At 36.1% G+C, this 7,957-nt stretch overlaps 1 pseudogene; it reads left to right on the top strand.

Annotated features, from left to right (window-relative positions):
- The first annotated feature begins 1,740 nt into the window (after positions 1–1,740).
- On the top strand, positions 1,741–7,699 carry LOC113741637 (nucleobase-ascorbate transporter 6-like; annotated as a pseudogene).
- Positions 7,700–7,957: the final 258 nt, after the last annotated feature.

Below are 7,957 nucleotides of genomic sequence, written 5' to 3'. Positions count from 1 at the left end.
ATTCCTTTTTATTCCCCAACCATTGTTTTCCTCTTGCTTCCTCTCTTTTTCCCTGTTTTCCGTTCTTTTGTTTCAAACCAAGAACATTTTCTTTCTGGTTCAGACCAAGAAAAGTACCGCTTGAATTCCTCCAGCACTCGGTCAACAATTTAATGATTTTTACCCTAAATTATGGCTATCCATCCAAATTTATTTTTTTACTTCTGTACTCTTTATCATATCCCAACTATGGGATTGTTGTTTGTCCTTTTGTATTCATTTTTATTTCCCGGTTGGTAAATTATCAAGAGTCAAAAGAAAAATCTCTGACAACTTATCAAGTTTGCATCTGTATCCACTCTCTTCATCATGGCTAATACCATTGCTAGGGATATAGGTATGTCGTTTTGCTTTCCTTATTGTTGACCAATTGGCAAAATATCAAGAATGAAGTAAAGTGTGTGCCCTTATATTAGGAACAGAAATACCAATCAAAAAAATTTCATACTTCTTCTACCTTCTTCTCTGCAACCTTTCGTGCTAAAGGTAACTACTCCTTTTCTTTGTCTAATTTTTTGCCCTAACAGTATTAAAGAGACTGGATAATCTGTCTATTTTTTATTTTGGTTGTTAAATTTCTTCAGGGGGTTAATTGCAGTTTGAAACAATTGGTGCAGAGAAACCTCTGATTTAGCATCCACACATTTGCAGTAAGCAGTTGCTTAAATTTCGTGTCTCTCTCTTCAGTCTTTCAGTTTCTTGCCTTTTCTTTTCCTATTAATAATATAGTACAACTAATTACCAAGGAAGGGTTGTTACTACTTAATGAATAGATATAACCAAGCTAAAACAAGTTAAATTCTCAATGTGAAGTGTAACTTTAAGCTCCAGCTTTATGAAAAAGCATTAGAATGAGTCTTACATAGTAAGGTTTTACCCCATGTTGAAGCTATTATGCACAAAAGTTAGGCAGCCTATAGAAGAAATCAAATTTAAAACAGATAATCCTAATATTGAGCTTCTAGGATTTGTTGTAGCTGTCTTAAAGGTATAGAATATTAATTCCTCAAAGCTATTTCTAAAGGCAGCGTTCCAGGTTCCACAAAACTCTCAAATCTTAAAACCACAACATGTTTGCTATTTTATGCATCTTACATATATATAAAAACCTAAGTATTCTTCTCCCACGTTGATCCACGTGGCTGCTTTTGGAGAGGAAGCCAATTGTAGTAGATCTCTTCTGCCAAAAATGCCCTCCAAATTTTAACTTCTAGGCTGAATAGTGAACTACTGTTAAGGGTCATACGTCTTTTATCATCTAATTACAACTTTGTCCTACCAGACATAACATCACCTCAAAACAGTAGATCACTGTTAAGGGTTATTTCCGGCATGTTGGGTCAAATCATCCTCATGTCCTTTTCATTGTTTCCCGTTTCTTCCACTGCTCCTCTTCTCTTCGGTGGAAAAAGAGCAGCAGACGAGTAGCTGAACAGCTTTTAGAGACAGTGGCCAAAAATGGGTTGTCTACCTGCTAGGTGTTCTTCCAAAACAAACAAAGAAAAGCATGAATTCAACTCTTCTGCCCACTTGGTCAACAATCTCATGCTTTCTCTCTCTTTCCCCTTACTTTCTCCTTCGTTTTACTTTTCTGGTTTATAGACAAAGAAAAGTGCCAATTGAATTCCTCCAATATTTGGTCAACAATTTGAAAATTGTCTTCACCAAATTACGGCTGCTCATCGGATTTTGTGGTTTGTCCTCTTCTATTCCTTTTTATTCCCCAACCATTGTTTTCCTCTTGCTTCCTCTCTTTTTCTCTGTTTTCCATTCTTTTGTTTCAGACCAAGAACATTTTCTTTCTGGTTCAGACCAAGAAAAGTACCGCTTGAATTCCTCGAGCACTCGGTCAATAATTTAATGATTTTTACCCTAAATTATGGCTGTCCATCCAAATTTATTTTTTTTACTTCTGTACTCTTTATCATATCCCAACTATGGGATTGTGGTTTGTCCTTTTGTATTCATTTTCATTTCCCGGTTGGTAAATTATCAAGAGTCAAAAGAAAAAACTCTGACAACTTATCAATTTTGCATCTGTATCCACTCTCTTCATCATGGCTAATACCATTGCTAGGGATATAGGTATGTCGTTTTGCTTTCCTTATTGTTGACCAATTGGCAAAATATCAAGAATGAAGTAAAGTGTGTGCCCTTATATTAGGAACAAAAATACCAGTCAAAAAAACTTCATGCTTCTTCTACCTTCTTCTCTGCAACCTTTCGTGCTAAGGGTAACTACTCCTTTTCTTTGTCTAATTTTTTGCCCTACCAGTATTAAAGAGACTGGATAATCTATCTATTTTTTATTTTGGTTGTTAAATTTCTTCAGGGGGTTAATTGCAGTTTGAAACAATTGGTGCAGAGAAACCTCTGATTTAGCATCCACACATTTGCAGTAAGCAGTTGCTTAAATTTCACGTCTCTCTCTTCAGTCCTTCAGTTTCTTGCCTTTTCTTTTCCTATTAATAATATAGTACAACTAATTACCAAGGAAGGGTTGTTACTACTTACTGAATAGAGATAACCAACCTAAAACAAGTTAAATTCTCAATCTGAAGTGTGTTCCAGCCTTATGAAAAAGCATTAGAATGAGTCTTACATATTAAGGTTTTACCCCATGTTGATGCTATTATGCACAAAAGTTAGGCAGCTGATAGAAGAAACCAAATTTAAAACAGATAATCCTAATATTGAGCTTCTAGGATTTGTTGTAGCTGCCTTAAAGGTGTAGAATATTAATTCCTCAAAGCTATTTCTAAAGGCAGCGTTCCAGGTTCCACAAAACTCTCAAATCTTAAAATCACAACATGTTTGCTATTTTATGCATTCACATATTCTGAATACAGTAAGTGATGCATAATCTTTTCTATGAATACTATTACACCCAATTAAACATTACAGAATCTGTGGTAGTTTCTCTAAAAAAACTTGTTTGAGAGGTGATTTTTGGTGGTTGTAGTAGCACTGGTGCTATACATTTACTCTGGTTTTCATGTTAATGTGAGAGTACAAGTGCAAGAGACAGGCTATGTATATTTCTCTTTTACCCTATTGTGGGGTTTATGTTAGAAATTCGATGCAGGAAGCACTGTTGTTTGGTTTTTTATTCTTTTACAGATATTCACATGGATGGAGGCTAAAGAAAGATCTCGAATGTCTACTGCTGATCATGCAATGAGATTGGAATTGACAATTAAAGTGCACACTATAGGGGAAGCAGGAGTATTTTGAAACTTTGCCTGACACTATTTCTAAGAAAGCCGCCTGTCTCCATATTCTTCACTCTTATATTAAAGAAAGGTCCACTGACAAGGCTGAGGCTTTGATGCAGAAGATGAACAGCTTGGGGCTAATTGTAAATCCTCATCCATTTAATGAGATGATGAAGCTTTACATAGCAACATCTCAACATAAGAAAGTGCTCGTTGTCATTGTGCAGATGAAACAAAATCGAATACCAAGAAATGTCCTATCGTACAACCTTTGGATGAATACGTGTACAGAGCTGTCGGGTGTTGGATCAGCTGAGGAGGTTTACAAAGAAATGATACATGACAAAAATGTTGTGATGGGATGGAGCTCTTTATCTACTTTGGCAAATATTTACCAAAAATCAGGAGTAGTTAACTAGGCTTTTTGGGCACTGAGAGAGGCAGAAAATAAACTATCTAGCTGTAATCGCCTTGGTTATCTATTTTTGTCAACGATCTATACCTCTTTCAACAGGAAGGATGAAGTTGTGCGGCTCTGGAAAGCTAGCAAAGGGGTAAAGGGCAGAATCACATGTGCGAACTACATGTGCATCTTCTCATGTTTGGTGAAACTTGGTGATATTAAAGAAGCTGAAAATATATTTCTTGAGTGGGAGTCACAGTGTAGGACATTTGATATTAGGGTGCCAAACATTGTTCTAGGCGCATACATGAGGAATGGCATGATGAAGAAAGCTGAATCATTATTTATCTGTTCATTGAACAGAGGTGGATGTCGAAATTATAAAACTTGGGAGATATTCACAGAGGGATGGGTAAGGAGCAATGAAATTGATAAAGCTATAGATACAACGAGAAGATCCCTTTCTACGTTGGAATATTTGCCTTTCGTTCTATAATTTTCTTTTGTTTGCATCCTCATATAGCTCACTATACCTGAAGATATTCAGCTTTGGTTCTTTCCTGTTAAAAAAACACATTTCAATATTTTTTACACAATATCTTGGGCATTGGCACAACCAAAAATGCTCTAGTATATATATAGTGGAAAGGGTAAATTTACAAGTGAAATTCATCATGTGGTTTAGAAATCAATTTTTTAGCATCAAACCAACTGACACAGTGAATATGTGGAGAAAACTACAATATAACTATCATAAGGGAGATAGGTGTGATCATGAAAACTTGGGCGGGGCTATGTGGAATTGTCAAAAACCTTAGGGATGCTTTTTCAATTTATCCCTTTTAAGGGCCTAAAACGGCTATGTGGAATTTCCCAAAAAAATGCAAATTTTCAATAGCTGCTGACACAGGCAGAGCCTCCCCTTTGCAGTCTTCTCGGCTGTGCTTCAGTTCTAGTCTGTTCAATGTTCATCACAAGAAAAAACTTCAAATTCTAAGGTAAAATTCCGGAAACGCTTCTCTTAAAATTTCATTTTTTGATTGTTCTTTATTAATTCTAGAGTAAATCTGGTCTTTATTCATTTGGCTTTTGTTCGTCCTGCTTGTGAACTTTCATATTAGAAGATGCCAAATTTCAACATAGAATTACTTTGTTGCTGATGAGGGTTAATGGATAGTCGACATACTTGTTTTAAAAATTTGTACGTAGTAACTTAAATTGTTGTGGTAGAAGTATTATTTGTTCGAATTTTATTGTTCCAAGATTTAGTAACTTTACATGAGTTATATCAAGTATTTATTACCAGGGTTAGGTATGGATTAACTGATGAAATTTTCTAGTAGTTTGAGAAGTGTACAGTATTTGTATAGCCATTTTTATACATATTATTCTATCATGCGTTTGCTGCTGATTGCTTCTCCTATGATCATTTCTAGTTCTATTTTTGGAATCTTACCTCCTCCTTTTATTACTCTTTTATCATATGCACTTAAATACTAATTAAGTTCTTTTACTGGAGAAAATGGATTTTTGCCTTTAATCTGGATAAATGATGGAAATTAGCTTCTGTAACAGACTCGAACATTGTTTTCAGAAGTCGAAGAACATTCTTCATAGGGTAGTTCTACAGTTGTATGAGTATAAACAAACAATTGTTGCTCGAAAAGATGGTGAATTTGTCACATAAGAATGAAGTGCAATGATGTATCCACCACCCTGTCTGTCTTTCATCTTTGGAGCTGAATATGTTCAGCTCCCATAAATTGAAGTTCCTATCTTTACCTTTTCTTTACTTTTCTCTTTAAGGGGTAATGTGGTTCAGCTACCACAAATTGTACATACAATTCTCTGATGTGAGATATATATGCATGTTAAGAGTGGTACTCAAGCAGCCTGCTCAACAGAGAGCTTGCAAAGATGTCATGTTTGGGAAGAGTTCAAGTAAAAACAAGAAGTTGTGTTATCTGGTTTACATTGCAAATAAGAGGAAATTCAAATTGCTACTTTACCTGCCAACTGACACCCCTGCTGAGAATGGATGGTGGCCTATATGTTGCACCAGCATATCTAGACACTCCAATAAATGCACTGGTAGGCTGCAGGAAAAGACAGCAGATATGAAAGAAAAATGCAGCTCAAAATGTGTTCTGTCTTGTCGTTTCCAGTAGGAACTTCACGCAAAGGCCCACGTCGAAAATTTCCTGCTCCTGAACTTTCCTGTGGCTTAATGCCACCAGTAGTTCGGATCACTGTAGGAGGTACTGCTGATGCCTTTGCAATTTTGGTTTTTGTTTGACAAAATAAACTTTTGCTCAAGAACAGGAGATCTACTTGAGTGCTAATCAGTTAGAACAAAGAAAAGCTCATTGTATGGATTCCTTTTCCAGTTTTATAAGATCTATATTCTTAGCTTTCTGAAATGGCCTACATTGTGATTGTGGTTTTCAATCATACATATCTGATAAAGGCTGCCCAGTACATCTGAGATTTTTAGAGTTGAGCAAGGTAATAGAAAGCGTGATTCATCTTTTTCTGGAATTGTACTTCAGTTCCTGGCATCTCTTCCTTGCTGTCAATTTAGTTTCTTATGAACCAAAACTAGAAGCAAAAGGAATAAGAAAAAAGATTACTCTTGTATTCATCTTTTAACAAAAACTCTTAGGATTATGGCATCTGATCATATGTTCCTTCTCATATGAATTCTCTCTGTTTATTCTAGAATGTCTAAATTGCATTTTTTTTCCGGGTTTAGCTTTATTCATTCTTTCACCATGTTTTCCTAAATTTTAGGGTATTGGCATCTTATGGTCTGGAGTGTTTGGGACTGAAAATGGATCTTCTGTCTCAGTCTAAGCAGTGTTCATTTCTGCTAGTTGTCTGCAGCAATATTTAATTGAGCAGATGTCTTATGGATGAAACTGGATTATTTGGCTTACTCAGTGAGAATGCTGGCTTACTAGCGTTGAATTGTGTTGGAAGTCGAAGAGTGGTTCAGATTTCTTCTGAATTCATGCTTTTGTTTTCTATTTTAGGTTTGTTTTGGCATCTGAATTTGCAAAATTTAGTTTACCCCTTCGTGAATGCATTTTTGCAACAAAATTAGAATGACTTGCAGGAAAATTTGGAGCAGACATTGCTTCAATTCCTGCACCTGCTCTGTACTGCATTTTCTTTGCTTATGTGGGTGTGTCTGTACTAACCTGTGGCAAGCTAGGACTACATTCTTAGATGCTGATTTTGTAATGGATTCTTGTTCACCACTTTTTTGCAGGTTCAGCAGTAAGTTTTCTTCAGTTCTGCAACCTGAACAGCTCCAGAATCAAGTCCATACTAGGCTTCTCAATCTTCTTGGGCTTGTCTGTGTCCTGGCATTTCAATGACAACACAGCTATCTGATGATATGGTCTGGTTCACAGCAGCAGAAGATGGGTACATAGTTGATATTCACTACAGAATGCCTTTTTGAGATATTTTTGAATTCCTTTTGTAGTTAATTTAGAATGTTTAAATTTTTGATAAATTGTAGTCAAAATATAAAGCTTGCAAGAGAAAGGCTATGTTCTTCCATGCTCTGCAGGTTAATGACATGGTCAATGTCCCTTTCTATCGGAAGCTTTTGTTGTGGGGGTGATGGCTTATTTGCTGGATAACACGCTCCACAAGAACGATGCATAAGGAAAGAGGTAAGCGCTGGCAGGACAAGTTCAAATCCTTCAAAACAAACACAAGAAGCGAGGAATTTTATTCCCTTACCTTCCATCTAAACCAATAGTACCCGTCTGTTTGAGTTGCCCACGCAAGATTAAAGATGTCAGTAGAAACTAAGCTTTTGATTCCTCATTAGCTCTGAGAAGCTGGAAGTAGCGCTGCTCCGCTACAAAATTGTTCTTCAATTCGCATCTTTTTTATATTCTAAAGAAGTGTAAATAGTATGACCATCTAAAGCCAAGAGCATTTGTTTATTAGTTTCCTTTCTGTGAATCAAATTTTGTGGCAATACGGAATTGAAATACTGGTGGAAGTCGTATTTTTTTGCCTGGAATCATCTTTCGTTTCCTCTCTCCCAACTTTCAGCTTCTGGTCTACATAATCTGATTGTTGGAGGCCTAAGCTTTTGTACAGTAGAACTTTGGTCCTTTGTACATGGGATTTAGCTTCTTGTCATTCCCTGGATTATGCTGTTGAGTTCTTGAACTGGTTTAAGGTAAACTAATGTAATTACAAATCTGTTAAATCTGTTTTCATAACTCTAGGATACTCAAAACCTAGCATAACTGAAGACTCTACACGTCCATGTAGA

This window comes from Coffea arabica, chromosome 4e, assembly GCF_036785885.1.
Source record: "Coffea arabica cultivar ET-39 chromosome 4e, Coffea Arabica ET-39 HiFi, whole genome shotgun sequence".
In the NCBI taxonomy this organism is placed as follows: Eukaryota; Viridiplantae; Streptophyta; class Magnoliopsida; order Gentianales; family Rubiaceae; genus Coffea; species Coffea arabica.
Note: the sequence above shows the minus strand (reverse complement) of the source record. Positions and strands in the feature narration are given on the sequence as shown.